This window comes from Zalophus californianus, chromosome 2, assembly GCF_009762305.2.
Source record: "Zalophus californianus isolate mZalCal1 chromosome 2, mZalCal1.pri.v2, whole genome shotgun sequence".
Classification (NCBI taxonomy): Eukaryota; Metazoa; Chordata; class Mammalia; order Carnivora; family Otariidae; genus Zalophus; species Zalophus californianus.
The window spans coordinates 129,701,666-129,723,094 of NC_045596.1; positions in this window are offsets into that span (position 1 = coordinate 129,701,666).

The following is a 21,429-nucleotide window of genomic DNA, read 5'->3' on the forward strand; positions in this document are numbered from 1 at the left end:
AGAAAGAGAGAGACAGAGATAGCGAGAGAGAGCAGAGGCGGGGAGGAGATGGAGAAGCAAGCTCCCCGCTGAGCAGGGAGCCCAATGCAGGGGCTCGATCCTAGGACCCCGGGATCATGACCTGGGCCAAAGGCAGATGCTTCACCGACTGAGCCACCCGGTTCCCCCGGCCCCCACAACATTTCTGATTAAATCTCACTGACTAGGACTTTCCCACATGGCCACTCATAGCTGCAAAAAACATCTGAGAGATGTAGCATTTTAAGTGGATGCATTGCCCCCTCCCCCTAAAATATAAGGGTTCTCTCACTAAGAATGAAGAAGAGAGGGATATTAGATCTTTACCATTTGCCTCTCTCCTCCAGGGGAAAAAAAAAATCTGGGTCTTTGAAAGGGAGCTGGTGTAGAACTGAATGCACAGGTACATACCTGGTGGGAGGCTGGATAGTGGGGAAAATTCACCCTTGTTTGATTATAAATAACCAATAAATAATCTCTCATTAGTATTTTTAATTAAAAAATTAAACAGCAATTAACAAAGTAAAATATTTCAAGTGTATTATATATATTTTACATATGTTAAAAAAAGCTGTGGAAGAAGAAAAGTGTGTGGCGTGGGATGATATTGAAAACACATTTGCAAGGGAAACCTATAAATAGCCTAGACTGTGGATGGTGTTGATGTCTTGATTTGTGCCTAAACAAAAGAACTGCTTTGCCAATGGCCTTCAGAGAGATCAATGTCCTGGGGGTTAAAACGAGGAGTAAAGAACCTGTAACATATTCAGGCAATTATAGAAGACTTTGTCAGCAGCAACTAAGAATGCTAGAAATCACTGTATTCAGGGGAAATAGTAGTTAATACCGACGAGTATTTCCTATTTGCTGGCCCTGTTATCACCACTTTACTCCTTAATGGGCACAACAACTCTATGGGGCTGGTACTGTTCTTAGGAGTTAGGAAATCAAGAAACAGAGAAGTTTGGTAACTTGCCAGTGGGCGCGTGGCCCTGAGAATCAGTGGCTGGGCAGAGTCAAACCTGCGTGGGCAGTTTGTAGGCTTACCCTCTCCTCCTCCTGAGGGGCAGCCAGCTCATCAGAAGAAAAGGTAATATGACCTGAGAGAATCATCAGGATAGTGCTGATGGTGGAAAAACTGAATTGTCTGAAAATTTTAAAGACATTCATAGCATTGTTTTTAAAAACGGTGTCAGAGACACCAATCAAATACTGCTTTTCTCAGTGGTGGGCCATTTTTATTCCAGTCTCAGAAATTTCCAGTTGCTACTTTTTAAGCACCACAAATGATGGCTATAAAGAAGGGCTGCCTGAAAAGCATGTTAGTCCTTGCCTTTGATAAATTCAGTGAATGATGAAGCCACAGGGAAAAGATGTTTATCACCAGGGCGTCTTTCCACTCAGGGTCGAGTTACAGGAAAGAGTGTTGTATCCAGGCAGATGAAATGTTTTCACCACTGGCCTTCAGACTATCCTCACCTATTTGAATTTTGGAATTCAAGACAGAAATTAGCCAAGAATCTAACACAGAACATATTTATAACAGTGCTTCAAGACTTCAGAGTTCCTCAGAAATGTACACACGATGAATGGGACATTAGATGTAGAAATCTCAAGCAATTTTGGATCATTGTAGGATCTTTAAACCACAAGCTGTACCAAAAAAAGGCAGCAGAGGGTGTAATTGGCTCAAAGAAGAAAATTGTCCAGAGGTCCACTTCTTGAAAAACTGAGCCGTACAGACGCTGTGAGGTTATAACTCGAACTTTCTAAATTCAGCCTAATGCCATCAAAGTATCTACCAAATGTGTGATTTTGCTGAGAGTTAACTGTTAATTACATTTTAAATTCATAAAAGTATAAATTATCCTCATTAAAATTACTTCCAATCCCCCAGTGTTTAATAATTCATTCAATCTTTTATTTTTATTACAAAGGTAAAAAAAAATCTAATCAGATCACTGGAAGGTGACTCTCCCAATTTCTCAATTACTTAGAATATCTGATTTCAATTGTCTAACAAAACATCCTGAGAACCTACTATGTTCCAGACACTGCTCCAAGTGCTGATGATACAGTGATGAACAACACATCCCTGCTATTAGAAGCTGATGTTCTATTAGGGGAAATAGACAATTAAAATGAATAAGTTATATTAAAAATGAAAACCAAGAAGAATAAAGCAGAGATACAGGATGGATAGGGAATGTTATGTGGTTTAAATGGGAAAGCCACAAATTTAAAACAGGTAGAAAACACACTCATCCCCCCCCCTATTTTAAGGCAGAGGAATTCAGTAAACTTCAACTTTTACCAAATTAAACCATGATGTATGAATCTTAAGTCTCAATATTTTTATTTGATACAGTAACAGAATTAGGTAGCCAAGTGCCAACAGGCTTTTTCAAAACAGACTTGTATTTATGTGTAAAAGAACTGAAAACAAACAAACAAAAAACCTTGCACACTCTACTTCATCAAAGTGTGTGAGGATGATCCAAGGTCTTTTTCAAGGACCTGAACACAAGTTTGGAATGTTTTTGTAGTTCCTAAAATGAAAGCAATCCATTCACATCTGGCAACAAATTGTACACAGCAGAAGTCTGGAGGTATCAAAGAAAAATTTCTCAGTGTTTGACATTTCTACAAGTGGACCAGAAAAAATAAATGAAAGAGCAAACACGAGAGAGAAGTCTTGGCATTCCATTAAGTGGTAGGTGTGCGTCCAGTTTAGGAAGGGTTACTGAGGATCCATTGGTATGAGAAAATAGAGACTTAAAAATTCTTGGTAACTATTGTAGTCCTACCCCATACCATCAGCCATGATTGTAACACAGTAAGCCATAGGAGAATGCTTGTTCATGAATGTAATAAAAAATTTTAAAAAAAATGTAAAAGCCTGCTTTCACTGTGGGGAGTTCTGAGATGGGCAATAACTAGAATACTATCGATCAACAAAACAATGATTCACTTAGTGAAAGCTGTGTATAAGACATGGATATGTATTAATGCCTTCCAAGATGACCAGGATGTTCCTTTGCTAAAATTCCAAGCCATCAGAAAGGAAAGCATGGTCGAGAATTCTAGAGCTCAGATATACCTTTGTCCTCCACCCTTCGCATTCATTCATTCATTCACCATGAATTTGTGTCTGTCTACCTCAAAATCCAGACCTGTGGGAGAAAGCATTTTTAATTTTGTGCCATGTTATGGATTTCTTAAAATGTATTTTTAAAAAGATTTTATTTATTTATTTGAGAGAGAGAGAGTGAACAAGCAAGAGAGAGAAAGAAAGCGCCAGCCAGGGGAAGGGCAGAGAAGCAGACTCCCCACTGAGCGGGGAGCCTGACGTGAGACTCGATCCCAGGACTCTGGGGTCATGACCCGAGTCAAAGGCAGACACTTAACCGACTGAGCCACCCAGGTGCCCTTAAAATACATTTTCTGCCAAATTTATACAATTATGAAAAGGCAACAAGCCTGCTTGCTCCTGACAAACAGTACCCAAAATCGAAACTTAACGTTTTTCACAATAGTTTTGTGACCTTTATGCTAATTCCGGGATGCTGGATATTGGTGTCTGGCTGTAACTCCTAAAGCAGGTGACCGAAAGCAAGCCCTGGAAGCCTTTCCTATTTATCCACCCCTAGAGAGCCCACAACCCCACAGTGACTGGGTGAGGCCCTGAGGCTGGGACATGATAAAAACACAAAAATATCATCCAAACCAGAATGTGCTCCAAACACTATGAAGGCAATGGGATTGATTATAAGAAACACCGATGACCAAGGAACTCAGTCATACCCTTTCTTACTCATGTTGCTTCTCATATTAACCAATCACTTACACTGAAAATGATAATTTAGGGCAGCAAAGGGAAAGATGAGGCAATCCATGCTTCCTCTCCCTCTCACTTCTTCCTTACTCATCAGTAAGTCAAAGACAGTGTTGGTAAGACGTACATGTATTAAGGAATGGAATAAAAGGAATGGAATGAGTTAGTTTTGCGTTGCATTTCCATTGTTCTGAGAAGAAGAGACTATATATGCATGTGTGACTTAGGAAATACAACTTGGCATTTTGATGACTTGTCACAGGAGTTAAATGCTCATATAATTTCATTTTAAACGGACATTGTAAAATATAAAGATGAGGGTTAAAATTCATGTTAATAATTTAAATTTTCAAATTTTTACTTAGAATGACGTTAAGTAGCAAATTTTAAAAAACACTATGCATGAGGAAAAAAGCTTTGTTTTAGTACCTATTATTAATGGCACTTTCTTCCTCATTTTTAAACAGCAGGCTCTGCATTTTTATTTTGCATTTGGCCCTGCAAATTATGTAGCTGTCTCTAGTTTTGAGGATTATGAGTTAATACACATAAAATCACTTGGAATAATGCCAAGCAGATAGCAAATGTTCTCTGAGTGTTTGCTTTTACTATCATTGTCATTATTAAAAGATGCAGACATTGAGACAATTTCTTTTAGAAAAGACAAAATTCAACCATATGCTGTTTGTGAAGATATTATCCGCAACAAAATGTTAAAAGGGGGTTTAAATAAACATGTTTCCTAGTTATTTTTTCTTGAATGGTAATTTTGATATAGTATAATATTCCTTTGATGTAACTTCAAGCATTTGCCCATTTTCTAGAAATCGTATATTTATTTTACCATATGGGTTTTTTTTAAAGATTTATTTATTCATTTTAGAGAGAGTAAGCATGAGTGGGAGGGGCAGAAGGAGGGGGGGAGAGGGAGAGGGAGAGAGAATCTCAAGTAGATGCTGCACTGAGAGCAGGCCCCGACCTGGGGCTCGATCTCACAGCCCTGAGTACATGACCTGAGCCAAAACCAAGAGTGGGACACTTAACCGACCGAGCCCCTACCATTATGTTTCTTAATTTCTAACTTTTGTTAAGCAAACATCCCTGCTCTGTACCATTTGCAATACAGAAATGTTGGAATGGCTCAAATGACTAACAACTGGAAATTTAATTTGCTTAGCAAATTAAGGGTCCTAAAATAACTTGTGATCTTTCTTCTAAACATGTTAACTGTGCTCAAGCAAATATTTGTTATGGTTTCTGAATGTAGAAAAGTATACTCACCCAAATGTTCACTGACTGATGAATGGAAAAGTGTATATTCAAATGCTGGTTCAAAACCTTTTTGGGAGATTCCAGTTGTAACCTGAAACTGCCCCCCACCCCACCCCCAAATGCAGAGGGCAGGGAGAGACTGAAGAAAGAGGCAGGTCTTCCAGATTGATAGATGGCAGGTTTAATAAACAAGGGAACTTACTTACGAGGCTTGTCTTGGGTGACTGCAAGATGAGTAGATCTCTTTACCAGACCACCAAATCTTAGAAGTTTATATAGAGGTCTTAACTGAGTTCAGTCACATATATACCCAGATAGTCTCAACACCACAACACTATCTTAAGGCCGTATCCTTGGGGCAGTTTCTGGAAGCGGGGAAGGGTGGGAAGCCTTTGGTTGCTGAGGTCTGTCCAGCTTGTGGATCAACGACTTCCCCCTACACCATACAATGGAATAGGTTTTGGCAATAAAAAGGAATGAGATATTGATATACGCTACAATACAAATGAACCTTGAAAACATTGTGCTCAGTGAAAGAAGCCAGTCACAAAAGACCACATACTATAGGATTTTATTTATTTATTTATTTATTTATTTATTTAAGATTTTATTTATTTATTTGACAGAGAGAGAGAGAGATAGCAAGAGCAGGAACACAAGCAGGGGGAGTGGGAGAGGGAGAAGCAGGCTTCTGCTGAGCAGGGAGCCCGATGCGGGGCTCGATTCCAGGACCCTGGGATCATGACCTGAGCCGAAGGCAGGTGCTTAACAACTGAGCCCCCCAAGTGCCCCAGGATTTTATTTATTTAAAATGTCCACAATGGACACATCTACAGAGTCAGAAAGTTGAGTAGTGGTTGCTGAGAGTTGAGGAATTGAGGGAAAAGGGACTGCTAGTGAGTATGGTGTTTCTTTTGGGGGTGATAAACATGTTCTAAAATTGATCATAGTGGTGGTTGCACAACTCTGTGAATATATTAAAAACCATTGAATTGTATATTTCAAATTAGTGAACTAAATGTTATGCAAATTATATCTCAATAATGCTGTTTTTAAAAAGTTAATTCACGAACGGAAGGTCAATATTTTTTCCAATTCTACATCTCATCATGTGTAATCATTGTAAAAATATTATGTCAAAATATTACCAATACACAAGCAGAATAGTCTTAAAATAAACTTGATATTTTTAAGAAAAAAAGAACTCCAAAATTAACCCTACTGTTTCCTGAAATGTTTCAAGTGTCCTCTGTCAGACATTTAGGATTTTCCAAAAAATTTTCCTGTTGTAAGACACCAAGGACATTCCACATAATCTCTTCTTGGGGAGGGAGAGAATTTTTACATTGTTGCCACTTAACTCATTTATGAATTTTATAGAGCAGAAATAACAATTCAAAAGAATTAAGATACAAAAATCAAGGTAAATTGTTGAAGGCTTTGGAGCAATTTAGTTGTATACATAAAAATGAAGAGGGATGGTCTATATATGCTGACTCAGTAATTATATTGCTAGCTATTATCTTATAGAACTACTCATTATGCACACTAAGATCAAGGGTGTTAATTCCAACGTGGTCAATAATAACAAGTTAAAAAAAGGAAAATTAAATTTCTTCAAGTGGAATGCTTAAATTAATAATGGCACATTCACACGATAGAATAAAATATCATTAAAAACAATGAGGTAATGTACAGACCTGGGGTGGAGGAAAGATCCTTAAGTATACTGGTTAAGAAAATAAAGGAATCTCAATTTATAGTGTGATACCATTTATAGATATCAAGCCTGTCTTGCTCAGTTTGGGCTGCTCTCACAAAAATACCGTAGACTAAATGGCTTAAACAACAAATATTTATTTCTCGCTGTTTTGAAGGCTGGGAAGTCCCAACTCAAGATATAGTGCCTGGTGAGAGCCTGCTTCGTGGCTCGTAGGTGACCATCCTACTGCTCTATCTTCACCAGAAAGCTTTGTAGGGTCTTTTTTATAAGGATACTAATCTATTTCACGGGAGTTCCACCTTCATGATCCAGTCATCTCCCGAAGACCCACCTCTTAAGAGCATCACATTGGGATTAGGAATTCGGCTTGTGAGTTTGGTGAAGGACACAAACATTTAGTCCATAACATTCTGCCTAAACACATGTGTACCAATAAAGCCTAAATACATATATGTGTGCCCACACCCACACCCACACACGAGAATAGGAGAGTCACATCAAATTGCAATGAGATGTAATGTGCATTATCAAATTGTTCATGAAATACCTTTAGCAATTTGTGTATTTACTTCAATAGTTTATGAGTGTAGTATTAATATAATTTGACAAACCAAACATTTTTGGGGGTGCCTCGGTGGCTCAGTCGTTTAAGCATGTGACTTCAGCTCAGGTCATGATCCCAGGGTCCTGGGACTGAGCCCCACATTGGGTTCCCGGCTCAGCCGGGAACCTGCTTCTCCCTCTCCCTCTTACCCTCTCCCAGCTTGTGCTCTCTCTCGGTCTCTCAAATAAATAAATAAAATCTTTAAAAAAAACACATTTTTGGAATTGATATATTTTGTATTTAGGAAAGAAAAAATTATTTTTTTTAAATACTAGAAAAAAGAAAGTTTGACAAAATTAGTTTTGACTGGGGTAAGCAGAATAAAGCAATGATTTACAGTAAGGGCCATAAAGATTTCCCATGGCAGATACCTCTGGGTGTTTACCAATAGGGGCCTTGGGTTCTACAAGACTGAGACCCACCGCTCTGTTCTTCCTGAGAAATCTCATCTATTTATCAGGCCTCGAATCCACCTGGTCTAGATCTAACTTTTTCCTTGGTTCTGGTATCCTTGAATGGTTCCCCAGTGCCTTTCCATTATCTGGCAGAATAAAAGCTAAATTCTTAGCTCAGTATTCAAGGCCGTCCTCCAACAAGGTGCTGTTCCCACATGACCAAACTCTTTCCCCATCCCACACCCATACATCATCTTTTCTACTCTGCAGCACCAAACCGCGGCTATTCTCAGAACACACTACACACTTTCTCACCTTTAGTTTTGACGTCACTGTCCATCTGGCAATGTCTTTCCCTCTCCCCTTCTTTCATGCAAATTTCATTGGAATGATTCATTGAAACTTCTTCAAAGCCTCACCCTCCACCCCTCACCGTTGTCAGAATGAGCAGTCTCTCTTTCTGCACTCCTATGGCATTTCTTTCTTTCTTTCTTTCTTTTTTTTAGATTTTATTTATTTATTGAGAGAGAGAGAGAGAGAGAGAGCATAAGTGGGAAGGAGAGGGAGAAGCAGGCTCCCCGGGAGCCCCATGTGGGGCTCCATCCCAAGACCTCAACATCACCACCCAAGCCGAAGGCCCCCGCTTGACCGCCCTCCTATGGCATTTCTAAGCGGACCTCTAGTGTCTCCAGTGTGGTACTTGTTTTCTGACACTTCATATTCCAGTTATTGCGGATATCTTTTTCCCACCCTGAAAGAAACACTCAGAATGTCTGAGAACCAAAATAGGCAACCAAAAGCATGTATACAAAGAAATGAATCAAGATTCATCTTAGTAATTGTAAATATCTTAAGTTAAAATTATACATCATTCATATAAGAAATTGCCTGGTATTTACTTACTGTCAGCCAGCTCCAGACCCATCCTTCTATCCTCTACTCTGTAATGATGTGTGGCTGTGGGTCAAAAAGCCATTTCCTTGGCTTTTTTGTCAACTGTCTTCCAGTTACATTCTGCTGATATGGCACACCACTAGCAAATCACAAGACAGGGAGATGGGAGAAGCCAGTGTATGTCTCTCTACACCTACCTCTCTCCTTCCTTCTTAGAGAGGTGCTCCTGGGAACTGTGTCCTTTCCAAGTAAGGCTGCCAGATTTAGGAAATAAATACAGGACACCCAACTCAATTTTGAATTTAAGGTAAGCAATGAATAATTTTTATACTATAGGTATATTCTAGATAATAGTTGGAACATATTTATATGAAAAAGTTGTTTGTTGTTTATCTGAAATTCACATTGAACCGGGTGTCCTGTATTTTATCGGGCATCACTCATTACAAGGTCTCAGCATTTTAACAATCTTCCCTCATGCCAGTTTCCGAGTAGTGCCCATTTTTGAGTCTTTGAGGATTTGGCTGTATAAATTAGGTTGCTTTTTTACTTCCCTCATTGACAGCTTAGGATTTCTCCAGTGTGCTGGTTACCATTTGCCACAGGCCTTTTGTTTTTTGTTTTTGTTTTTATTTAAATGCCATTTGGTTAACATACAGTGTAATATTAGTTTCAGGTGTACTTGTTTCCAAAATTTTGTTCCTGTTTTTTTCTCTTTGCTTATTCCTGTCTCGCCTTTATGGCTAAAACAACCAAAAACAATCCTACTGTCATTTTAATGAGGTTTTGAGAAGGAACAAAAGCAGATGTATATGTTCCATCAACCACCTTTAAAGAAAGAACGTACTAAATATGTTCCTGTGAACTTTTTTTTTTCTATTTTCCATTTTTCTACATCAGCATGTTCAAATTTACTGGGTTTTTTTAATAACGGCATATCAGTCCCCGTGCCACAGTATTCATGCACCATAACTTACTACTAAACTAATTTTTTATTAAATGAATTATAAATTGTTGTCAGAGTTTGAGAACTGGAAGATAAAGGCAAGCTTTTTTTCCATGAATGTGTCTGGATGTGGAACAGTGATGTATGAGTAAGGAAGTAACTAACAGATGTGATTAGCTGGGTGATATTTTCTATTTTGACTGCAAGTAGTTACTAGCTCCCAATGAAATGGGAAGTGAAAGATTTATTTTAGCCTCCAGCTTTACACTTCAATCGATATCCTTCTAGATCTATATTAAAATAGATTTTTATTAAGGTGATGCTATATATTCTGAATATTTTCCCCAATATTCTGTGGCTATCTTTCTACATTAATGAAGTGTCTACTATATTCTTTTCAAAGAAGCATATTATTTATTTTTACGGAAAAATAGGTGTTAGCCAGCCCTCTATCCATGGGCAGACACTTTTATACCAAACGATGTACATTAAAAGGAAAAGAACTGGAATGATGATGGTGACGATGATGGGGATAGCTTACACATAGGAAGTGCTTAATATTCGCTGGGCACTGGGGTAAAGCTTTTTACATAGATTATGCCTTTTCATTCTCACAAGTACCTTACATATCGGGTAAATAATTTACACAAAGTCGTATAGCTACTATAACCGGCAACACAGAGTCTGTGCCTTAACCAATATGCAGTACTACCTCTCTTACAGAAGCCAACATATATGCAGAGTGAAAAGAACTATTACCTCAATAGTTTTCCGAAGTGGTTTTGGCACGCACACAGCCAGCTAGTATACCCTCAGAAATGGTTAGCCCTGCTGTATGACATAGCATTTTGTAGTAGCTTATTTCAGTTGTTTCTACTGGTTGGTTGGTTGGTTGGTTGGTTGGTTGGTTGGTTGGTTGGTTGTTCGGTTAGTTGGTTGGTTGGTTTTCTGTAATCACAGCCTAATATAAAAATTTTAACCTATACCAAGGGGGTGAATTTTGCTTTCTTTGTAAAAATCATATCACAACCTAAATTTTTATAATAGTGATAAACTCTAATTATATACCAAATAGCATTTGCTCATTTGCTGAATAATATAATCTCTCAGTTTAGTACCAGAATTTATCTGATAGAAGCTACGTGAATTATGGTAAAGTGTCTAGAAGAAATAAATCAGACTCTGTAAGGACTTTCTTTACCAAAATCATTAAATCGTACCCCTATAGAATTGCCTTTAGGTACCAAAGAATGTTTTCTAAGTAGTGGTTAAACTCATTCTCTGTAAAAACTTGTTTTCCTTAATAAAGTTAGCCATAGGCTTAAATAAATAAATAAACAAACAAACAAATAAAAGGGTCTATTATTATCCAAGACCTTATCCCATTTCAAAGAGGTAGCAACGTTACTTCTTATATGTCCTTCAATATATATCTATTCAGTGGTGTTTATGTTGGTAAATAACACATTTAGATGAGTTTAAATAAATGTTGCACTTAGACTACTGCACAGCTTTTTTATTTCAATATAATACTGAGATTTTTCCATATCAAAGCCTGTACTAAATTTCCACATATAACCATTATCTGTTTCTGAGCTGTCTATTCTGTTCTGACTTAACTTTTTATTTCTACATGTATTTTATACCTGCTAGGACAGACACTCCCACATCTCGTGATTCTGCTTTCAAAAATTTCTCAAACATTTTGATATCTTTTATCACATAAATTCGATCATCAATTTGTAAAGTTCATCCAACAAAAGTCACTGAGAATCTGATTGGGATGCCATTAAAGCTATATATTAATTTCTATGGAAATGGCATATTTAAAATTTTGTGTTTTTTTCTTACAGGGGAACAGTGGAAGTCTTTCCATTTAATAAGACTTTGGATGGAGTTTTATTTATTTGGTTCGTTTATATGGAGTTTCCACATTTGCTGTTTGTGCTATAGGTTGTGTTCATGGTGTGAAAGTGGTTTTTTTTTTTTTTTTTTTAGACAATATACAACAGCTCACTGCCGTTACCAAGGAAAACTATTAATTTTCATGTACTACATCCATCTTGTATGGACTCATTTTACAGGGCTCTTTCACTCGTGTCAACACTTTTTCTGTTGCTTGCTTTATATGCCTTATCTACAAGTCATTACTATTTGATTTTCCTTATTTCTTATTTTTTCTTATCCCATTAGTTCAATTAGTTCCCAGAACCACACTGAATTTTTAAAAATGAGTGCAGACATCCTTTTATTATTCCTAACTTTAATTATTCCTACGCCTGGCTCTATGCTCCACCGTGAAGAATGATTTAGCGCTTCTTTTCCTAATAATTATTCTGCAAGAAATTATTGACATATATCCCCCATTCTTTCCTTCAGAAGTCTGGCCTGACATTTTTGTTGAATTCTGTCAAATGATCTTTCTGCATATAATTAGCATGATGATCTTGTTTATCTGAATTATTTGCAATAAAATTCTGCCTATTATTTAACCACTGTTGCACTGTGAAAGTGGAATCATGCGAGGTCAAAGTCTTATTTTTTCCTATTTCTTTTTTTTTTTTAAGATTTTGTTTATTTATTTGACAGAGAGAGACACAGCAAGAGAGGGAACACAAGCAGGGAGAGCAGGAGAGGGAGAAGCAGTCTTTCCGCTGAGCAGACAGGGAGCCCAATGTGGGGCTCGAACCCAGGACTCGGATCATGACCTGAGCTGAAGGCAGACGCTTAACCGACTGAGCCACCCAGGCGCCCCTCCTATTTCTTTACCGCCAAATAATCGGAAGTTTCCACATATCTTGCTTCCTTTACGCATAGGACTCAAGATTTCACTGACACTGCGATAGTCGAGCCTTTGACTCTGGGTATGTGGGCAAGATGTGAGTCCCCACAGACTACAGGGAATGGCTGCCACAGCTTTTGCTATCTCTGAGGTAAGAGGCGTGGTGAAGCTCCCAGCACTTTCCTGCTTCTTTTAACTCTGATTGGTCCTCATTTTTGGTGGGGATCTATTTCTCAAAACCTTCTCATGATAAATGGTGTCTTATTAAAATTATTTTGTCCAGGTTAACAGAAACCACTTTTTTAAAAGCTTATTTATTTAAGTAATCTCTACACCCAGCGTGGGGCTCAAACTCATGACCCCGAGATCAAGAGTCACATGCTCTTCTGACTGAGCTAGCCAGGCCCATCTAATAGAAACCAAGTTGATCTTGTTTGTGCCCATTGTATGTGCCCAGATGAAAATGATTGGCTTCTGGGTCTGAGCCAACTGCAGTCTCAAAGAATTTCTCAGTATACCCTAGACTACATTCTCCAGTTTCAGGTGCTGGGACAACTTTAACCTTTTAACAGGTTAAAAGGTCAAGCCCTTTTTCATCTTCCAGGGTCCAAAGGTAGCAGAAGCCTACATTTAATTCCAGTCCAGCTTATCTAGGGACAACATAAGACCAGGTTCATCTACCCATTCCCCACTTGTCTATCTGCTTAAATAGTCTCCATCCTTCAAAGTACAGTCCAAAACTGAGTTCCTTCACAAAAATTGCCTTTCTGCAACACACTATCCTCCCCCTCCTGGAGCATTAGTGGGATATAACATCCATTTAACACTTCATTTTATGATTCTGGTGGAAAGAAATCTCTTATATTCTTATTCAGTCCTTATATAACATTTAATATTTTGTTCCCTGATTATAATTCAGCTAGGAGAGTAGATACCACACACTATAATTCTGGTATCTTCTACAACACCTATTAAGTGTGTATGAACTAAAAAAAAAGTTCAACAAATACACAAGTATCCTCAAATCAGTAATTTTCTGTCCTCCTAAAATCTCCCAGATCTCCAAATCCTTAAAGATTTTGCTAATTTATAAGAATCCAAGTAAAAGATATTATCTACAAATATGCATTCCTTGACTTCAAAGTAAATTTAGACAGATGATGAATAAGAAAATGGATGGTAGACGAATAGGTAGATACACAGGTAGATTAAAGAATATATGTGTTAAGCATTGAATAGCTGGAAAGGTATATGGACTGAGGCCATTGCTAGAACCAATGCTACTTTTGGCTAACAAAGAATGCTGTCAGTTCAGGAGAAACATAAATATTTGCTTTCCCTAAAGTGACCTTTAAATCAATGGAAAGTCAACACCTATGGGAATTAATGAGAAATTATAAGACGGTGTCATTTCCTAGCAAGAGAAATGGAACAGAGATTTAAAACAAAACAAAAACAAACCCTGGGTTCTCATACTGGCTCCCCCTGTTAATCATGCTTTGAGCCCACTAGGCTGATTCTACAACTGTAAAATGGGAATATTAGTCCAGCTTACTTCTCAAAAGTCTTGAGGGATCATATGCAATCACAGACAAGACAGCTCTGTGTAAAACGTATATATGCAAGACATCATTAACATAAGACTATGACTTTATCAGATCCACTTCTCTTTAGCCTAGTTAAGTCCAGTAATCACGTGTCTTTCAATATTTTTCTATTGTGAACAATGCATACACACTTCTTACATACACAAGCACATTGATGGCATAAATTCTTAGAACTAGAATTTCTGAGTTAAAATTTGTGATTTTAAGAAGTATTGCTAATACTTACAAAGTTCTCACCAATGCATTTTCTGGACCAGCACAATAGAAAATGATTTCCTACACCACCTCTACATATATTATTACCACTTTTTATTTTTAACTTCCACATTCTTGTTGGTGAAAACTGTAGCTTTTTAAAAAATTTTTTATTGTTATGTTAATCACCAAACATTACATCATTAGTTTTTGATGTAGTGTTCCATAGTTCATTGTTTGTGCATAACACCCAGTGCTCCATGCAGAACATGCCCCCTTTAATACCCATCACCAGGCTGACCCATCTTCCCACTCCCCTCCCCTCAGTTTGTTTTTCAGAGTCCATCATCTCTCATGGGTCGTCTCCCCCTCCAATTTACTCCCCTTCATTCTTCCCCTCCTGCTATCTTTTTTTTTTTCTTAACAGATATTGCATTGTTTCAGAGGTACAGATCTGTGATTCAACAATCTTACACAATTCACAGCGCTCACCATAGCACATACCCTCCCCAATGTCTATCACCCAGCCACCCCATCCCTCCCACCCACCTTCACTCCAGCAACACTCAGTTTGTTTCCTGAGATTAAGAATTCCTCATATCAGTGAGGTCATATGATACATGTCTTTCTCTGATTGACTTATATCATTCAGCATAACACCCTCCAGTTCTATCCACGTCGTTGCAAATGGCAAGATCTCGTTCCTTTTGATGGCTGCATAATATTCCATTATATATATATATATATATATATATATATATATATATATATATATACCACATCTTCTTTATCCATTCATCTGTCGATGGATATCTTGGCTTTTTCCACAGTTTGGCTATTGTGGACATTGCTGCTATAAACATTGGGGTGCACGTACCCCTTTGGATCCCTACATTTGTATCTCTGGGGTAAATACCCAGTAGTGCAATTGCTGGGTCATATGGTAGTTCTATTTTCAACTGTTTGAGGAACCTCCATACTGTTTTCCAGAGTGGCTGCACCAGCTTGCATTCCCACCAACAGTGTAGGAGGGTTCCCCTTTCTCCGCATCCCCGCCAACATCTGTCGTTTCCTGACTTGTTAATTTTAGCCATTCTGACTGGTGTGAAGTGGTATCTCATTGAGGTTTTGATTTGGATTTCCCTGATGCAGAGCGATGTTGAGCACTTTTTCATGTGTCTGTTGCCCATTTGGATGTCTTCTTTGGAAAAATGTCTGTTCATGTCTTCTGCTCATTTCTTGATTGGATTATTTGTTCTTTGGGTGTTGAGTTTGATAAGTTCTTTATAGATTTTGGATAGTACCCTTTATCTGATATGTCATTTGCAAATATCTTCTCCATTCTGTTGGTTGTCTTTTGGTTTTGTTGACTGTTTCTTTTGCTGTGCAAAAGCTTTTTATCTTGATGAAGTCCCAATAATTCATTTTTGCCCTTGCTTCCCTTGCTTTTGGCGATGTCTCTAGGAAGAAGTTGCTGTGGATGAGGGGGAAGAGGTTGCTGCCTGTGTTCTCCTCTAGGATTTTGATGGACTCCTGTCTCACATCTAGGTCTTTCAACCATTTGGAGTCTATTTTTGTGTGTGGTGTAAGGAAATGGTCCACTTTCGTTCTTCTGCATGTGGCTGTCCAATTTTCCCAACACCATTTGTTGAAGAGACTGTCTTTTTGCCTTTGGACATTCTTTCCTGCTTTGTCAAGGATTAGTTGACCCTAGAGTTGAGGGTCCATTTCTGGGCTCTCTATTCCGTTCCATTGATCTATGTGTCTGTTTTTGTGCCAGTACCATACTGTCTTGATGATGACAGCTTTGTAATAGAGCTAGAAGTCCAGAATTGTGATGCCTCCAGCTTTGCTTTTCTTTTTCAACATTCCTCTGGCTATTCAGGGTCTTCTCGGGTTCCATACAAATTTTAGGATTATTTGTTCCATTTCTTTGAAAAAACTGGATGGTATTTTGATGGGGATTGCTTTGAATGTGTAGATTGCTCTGGGTAGCATTGACATCTTCACAATATGTGTTCTTGCAATCCATGAGCATGGAATGTTTTTCCATTTCTTTGTGTCTTCCTCAATTTCTTTCATGAGTATTTTATAGTTTTCTGAGTAAGGATTCTTTGCCTCTTTTGTTAGATTCACTCCTAGGTATCTTATGGTTTTGGGTGCAATTGTAAATGGGATCGACTCCTTAATTTCTCTTTCTTCTGTCTTGTTGTTGGTGTATAGGAATGCCACTGATTTCTGTGCATTGATTTTGTATCCTGCCACTTTACTGAATTCCTGTATGAGTTCTAGCAGTTTTGGGGTGGAGTCTTTTGGGTTTTCCACATAAAGTATCATATCATCTCCAAAGAGTGAGAGTTTGACTTCTTTTTTGCTGATTCAGATGCCTTTTATTTCTTTCTGTTGTCTGATTGCTGTGGCTAGGACTTCTAATACTATGTTGAATAGCAGTGGTGATAGTGGACATCCCTGCCGCATTCCTGACCTTAGGGGGAAAGCTCTCAGTTTTTCCTCATTGAGAATGATATTCGCTGTGGGTTTTTCATAGATGGCTTTTATGATATTGAGGTTTGTACCCTCTATCCCTATACTCTGAAGAGTCTTGATCAAGAAAGGATGCTGTACTTCGTCAAATGCTTTTTCTGCATCTTTTGGGAGGATCATATGATTCTTGTTCTTTCTTTTGTTAATGTATTGTATCACGTTGATTGATTTGCAGATGTTGAACCAACCTTGCAGCCCAGGGATAAATCCCACTTGGTCGTGGTGAATAATCCTTTTAATGTACTGTTGGATCCCATTGGCTAGTATTTTGGTGAGAATTTTTGCATCCATGTTCATCAAGGATATTGGTCTGTAATTCTCCTTTTTGATGGGGTCTTTGTCTGTTTTTGGGATCAAGGTAATGGTGGCCTCATAAAACGAATTTGGAAGTTTTCCTTCCATTTCTATTTTTTGGAACAGTTTCAGAAAAATAGGTAGTAATTCTTCTTTAAATGTGTGGTAGAATTCCCCTGGGAAGCCATCTGGCCCTGGGCTTTTGTTTGTTGGGAGATTTTTGATGACTGCTCCAAATTCCTTAGTGGTTCTAGATCTGTTCAGGTTTTCTATTTCTTCCTGGTTCAGTTTTGGTAGTTGATACCTCTCTAGGAATCCATCCATTTCTTCCAGATTATCTAATTTGCTGGCATATAGCTGCTCATAATATGTTCTTATAATTGTTTGTATTTCTTTGGTGTTGGTTGCGATCTCTCCTCTTTCATTCATGATTTTGTTGATTTGGGTTCTTTCTCTTTTCTTTTTGATAAGTTTGGCCAGGGGTTTATCAATTTTGTTAATTCTTTCAAAGAACCAGCTCCTAGTTTCGTTGATCTGTTCTCCTGTTCTTTTGGTTTCTATTTCATTGATTTCTGCTGTGATCTTTATTATTTCTCTTCTCCTGCTGGGTTTGGGCTTTATTTGCTGTTCTTTCTCCACCTCCTTTAGGTGTAGGATTAGGTTGTGTATTTGAGACCTTTTTGTTTCTTGAGAAAGGCTTGTATTATTATATACTTTCCTCTTAGGACTGCCTTTGCTGCATCCCAAAGATTTTGATTCCTTTCTGGCCTGTGGATAGGTCTGTTGCCAATCTAATGTTTCTACCATTGTAGGTTACATATCTCTTCTCCTGAGCTACTTTCAGGATTTTCTCTTTGACTCTGAGACTCGTAAGTTTTACTATTAGATGTCAGGGTGTTGACCTATTTTTATTGGTTTTGAGAGGGTTTCTCTGTGCCTCCTGGATTTTGATGCCTGTTTCCTTCCCCAAACTAGGGAAGTTCTCTGCCATCATTTGTTCCAATATACCTTCTGCCCCTCTCTCTCTTTCTTCTTCTTCTTCTGGGATCCCAATTATTCTAATATTGTTTCATCTTATGGTATCACTTATCTCTCCCCAAATTCTGCCCTCATGATCCAGTAGTTGTTTATCTTTTTCTCAGCTTCTTTATTCTCCATCATTTGGTCTTCTATATCGCTGATTCTCTCTTCTGCCTCATTTATCCTAGTCGTTAGTGCCCCCATTTTTGATTGCACCTCATCAATAGCCTTTTTGATTTCGACTTGGTTAGATTTTAGTTCTTTTATTTCTCCAGAAAGGGTTTCTCTACTAACTTCCATGCTTTTTTCAAGCCCAGCTAGTATCTTTAAAATCGTCATTCTGAACTCTCGTTCCGACATCTTACTAATGTCTGTATTGATTAGGTCCCTGTCAGTTGGTACTGCCTCTTGTTCTTTTTGTTGAGGTGATTTTTTCCATCTTGTCATATTGTCCAGAGGGGAATATATGAGTGAGAGAACAAAATGCTAACAGGGTAACAACGTCCCCAGAAAATATACTCTAAACAAATCAGAAAAGACCTGAAACTGGGGGAAAAGAAAGGGAAAGAAAGAAAAAAGAAAAAGAAAAAGAAAAAGATAAAAACAAACAAAAACAGAACAAAACAACAAAAAAAAACAGAATATGATCAGATATGATCAGGCTGGTGCATAGATCAGTGCCACACATTAGACTTTGGGTGTATTTCGGTCTGTTAGCAGAAAGCTCATCCCAAAATTTTAAAGAAAGAAAAACTTATACATGTACAAAAATAAGGGTTGATACGATGAAGGGATGGAATATGACTGTAAAGATGAAAATTATAAAAAATTTTATAAAAGGAATTGATAAGATTAGTTGTTTGAAAAAAGAAAGAAGAGGATTAAAAAAAAGAAAAAAAGGGAAGAGAATGTGATCAGGCAGGAGACTAGAACAAAGCCATACACTAGAGATTCAGGGTATATTTTGATCTGTTAGAAGAAACTGTATCCCAAAACTTAAAGAGAGAACAACTTATATATATATATATATATATATATATATATATATATATATATATATGCCAAAAATAAGGGTAACTACTATGAAGGGATAGAATATGACTCTAAAAATGAAAAATAAAAATGTTTTTATAAAAAGGGATTGATAAGATGGTTGAAAAAGGGAAAAATTAAAAAAAATTAAAAATTAAAAATTAAAAAAAAAAAGACAGTTAAAAAATTAACTTTGAAAGACTAAAGAATCACGGTAAAAAAGCCATGGATTCTATGTGCAGTATTCCCCTAGCGCTGGAGTTCTCCCGTTCTCCTTGATCGGTAAACTTGGTCTTGGGTTGGCGGTTCTTGCTGATCTTCTGGGGGAGGGGCCTGTTGCCGTGATTCCCAAATGTCTTTGCCGGAGGCGCAATTGCCCCGCCCTTGCCGGGTCTGGACTGAGGAAGCTGCTCGGGTTTGCTCTCGGGAGCTTTTGTTCCCTGCAAGCTCTCGGTAGAGCTTTGGAGGATAAGAGTGAAAATGGCGGCCTCCCAATCTCCGCCCCGGAGGAGCCGAGAACTCGGGGCCCCGCTCCTCAGTGCGCCCCCAGAGAAAAGCAGTCAGTCACTCCCATCTTCCCGGTCTCCGGCCGCACTCCGTGCTCACCCGGCCTGTGACCGAGCGTTTCTATCTCTGGCACCCGACCCCGTGTAGAGTCTCCAAACCCAGCAGATCCCTGCAGTGCGCTCCCGCGCCGCTCCTCCCGGGGGAGGAAGGGGAGTCTCACCGGATCTGCCGCTTGTTGGGTCCCTGCTGGAGGAGCAGTGGCCCGACTGGACCGCGGATCACAGTTTATGGCAACCCCGAGCTGAGAGCCCGCGCCTCGGCTCCGTCTCTGCAGCCGGCTTCCCCGCTCCGATACCTGGGAGCTCTGCCGCACTCAGGCACCCCCGGTCTTTCTGTGACCCCGAGGGTCCTGAGACCACACTGTCCCACGAGGGTTCCACCCCCCGCTTAGCCACTGGAGCGACATCCCTCAGCGGAGCCGGCTTCTAAAAGTTCCGATTTTGTGCTCCGCGGCTCTGTCACTTGCCAGAAGCGGCCGACGGAGTCCCCTCCCCCGCCGTCTATCCTCCCAAATATCGCCTCCGACTCACCTCTCCGCACGTCCTACCTTCCAGTAAGTGGTCGCTTCTCTGTTCAGAGAGTTGTTGCTATTCTTTTCTTTGATCTCCTCTTGAGTTTGTAGGTGTTCAGAATGGTTTGGTCCCTATTCAGCTGAATTCCTGAGACCAGACGAAATCCAGGTCTCCTACTCCTCCGCCATCTTGCTCCACCCCTCTGTTCTGGCCCAAAACTGTAGCTTTTACTGTAGTTTTAAATTTGGGTTTAAGTACAACTAAGCATCTTATGTTAGGCTACCTTAATCATCCATTTGCATTTGGGTCTATTTCTGGACCCTATTCCATTCCATTGATCATACCATATTAGTTCCTTCCCTCCCTTTTTCTGCTTTCAGGATTATCTTGGGTGTTGGTGCTTTTATAATTTTCTACAAGAACTAAGAGTCAGCTAGTCCAGTTCTAAAAAAAAAAATACAATAGTTAATTTTACTGGGACTGAGTTAATTTAATAGATTTTAAAGGGAAATGACACCATCAAGTTTCTAACCCAGGACTGTAATATGCTTTTCATTTAACCAAGGCTTCTTTTCTATTCCTAAAGGAGGATTTTGAAAGTTTCTTCATACAGGACTTGCACACTTCTTTTTAATTTTATTCCAAGTCTTTTGGTCATTTTATACGAGGGTTTTTTTTTTATTAGATCCTACTGCTTATTGATTTCTGAGTATCAGTTCTGTACTAAGCCCTTACTGAATATACCTATTATTTTTAATAGTCTTCCAATTCTTTTAAATTTTCCACGTGTATAACCAAATTATCTGCCAACAGTGATGTTATTTCCTTGCTTTCTAATTATTATACCTCCACATCTTCTAAAAGACCTCCAGAAAAGTTAGAAAAGTCCAGAAGCCTTCTTTAAAAAGCTAGACACTGAAGTGCACATCCCTGTCTTGTTTCTGACATTAATAGGAATATCCCTAGTATTTCCCAATCAACAACTTATTGTAGGGTAGAGTAGTTGTATTTAATCAAGTTTTAAAAATATCCATCTGTTCCTATGGTAATAGGTTTGTTTTTAATGAAGCATGGATTTCAATTTATATTAAAATGCCCCTTTACCATCTATGAAGATGCTTTTTCTCCTCATATAAACCAATATGGTGAATTATATTACTTCCTAATAATGAAACTTCCTTGCACTTTT